We start from the raw sequence: 1,340 nt of genomic DNA on the forward strand, positions 1-1,340 counted from the left end.
TAAGTTTAGGGGAAAACATTGTGTTTGGCTGAAAATAACTATGTTTCAAAAGTGATACTTGTGAACACGAAGACAACTACACATTGTTGGTTTCAACCGAATGCAAACCCCTGTCTCCTGGGTGAAAACCCTGTATTTGGTGTCCCATCCATCACCCCAGACCTCCATCCTATTTGGACTTCCACTTCTGCTCCTGTCATAACATTACTACGACTGCTAGAGGTCGCAGTTGTGTTCTTTTATACCTTCTTTCGGAGATCTACCATGTGAATAGATAATAAAACCCACTAGTGGGTGTAGTAAGGCCCCTATTGACCCACATCTATGGTGCTTATAGCAACCGATAATGCCTATTTAATGGCCTGACAACAGTCTAATAAGCCGTCTCATCTAACTCTCAGCAGATAAGTGTATCTTTCAAAATGTCGAACTGCTCCTTTAATCCCGGTTAATTGATTCCCTTTAACTAATAAGCCTCTTCAAATCATAGCTCAGATTTTAAATTATACATTGCACTTAATTCATGTTTGATTATGAGCTGTTAATGAACTGCTTGTAGCCTGCAGGCTTCATTTAATTTTTCAGCAGTAGTCCCTCACCTTTCATTTAGCCCCATGCAGCATGCCATGGCAATAAAGAGCTCAAGAGCCTCACTTTTTTTTTTTATGTATTAAACATGCAAGCTTTTATATATATTTTTTGCCCCATATGTATTTTAAAGTTGTGTTAACATTCATCACAGAGTGCAGGAAAATGAAGATAATCCCATTATAGTTTGGAAACGGTCAAGAGACTCAAGAGGCTGTGACAAGAGCAGCAGCAGCAGTATGGTGGGGGCGCGCGTGCGTGTGTGCGTGCGTGTGAGAGCCCAGATGAGACTAGAGCAGACAGCTGGAGAGAGAGAGAGAGAGAGAGAGAGAGAGAGAGAGAGGAGAGAGAGAGAGAGGACAGAGAGATGAGAGAGAGAGGAGAGAGAGGAGAGAGAGAGAGAGAGAGAGAGAGAGAGAGAGAGGGAGGAGAGAGAAAAAGAGGACAGAGAGATGAGAGAGAGATGAGAGAGAGAGAGGAGAGAGAGGAGAGAGAGGAGAGGAGAGAGGAGAGAGAGAGAGGAGAGGAGAGGAGAGAGAGGAGGGGAGAGGAGAGAGAGAGGAGAGAGAGGAGAGATTGAGAGAGAGAGGACAGAGAGATGAGAGAGAGAGAGGAGAGAGAGGAGAGAGAAAGAGAGAGAGAGGAGAGGAGAGAGAGGAGAGAGAGAGGGAGAGAGGGAGAGAGAAGAGGAGAGAGAGAGGGAGGGAGAGAGAGAAAGAGGAGAGAGAGAGAGAGAGAGAGAGAGAGAGGAG

The sequence above is a fragment of the Sebastes fasciatus genome, chromosome 19 (genome assembly GCF_043250625.1).
Source record: "Sebastes fasciatus isolate fSebFas1 chromosome 19, fSebFas1.pri, whole genome shotgun sequence".
Taxonomy (NCBI): domain Eukaryota; kingdom Metazoa; phylum Chordata; class Actinopteri; order Perciformes; family Sebastidae; genus Sebastes; species Sebastes fasciatus.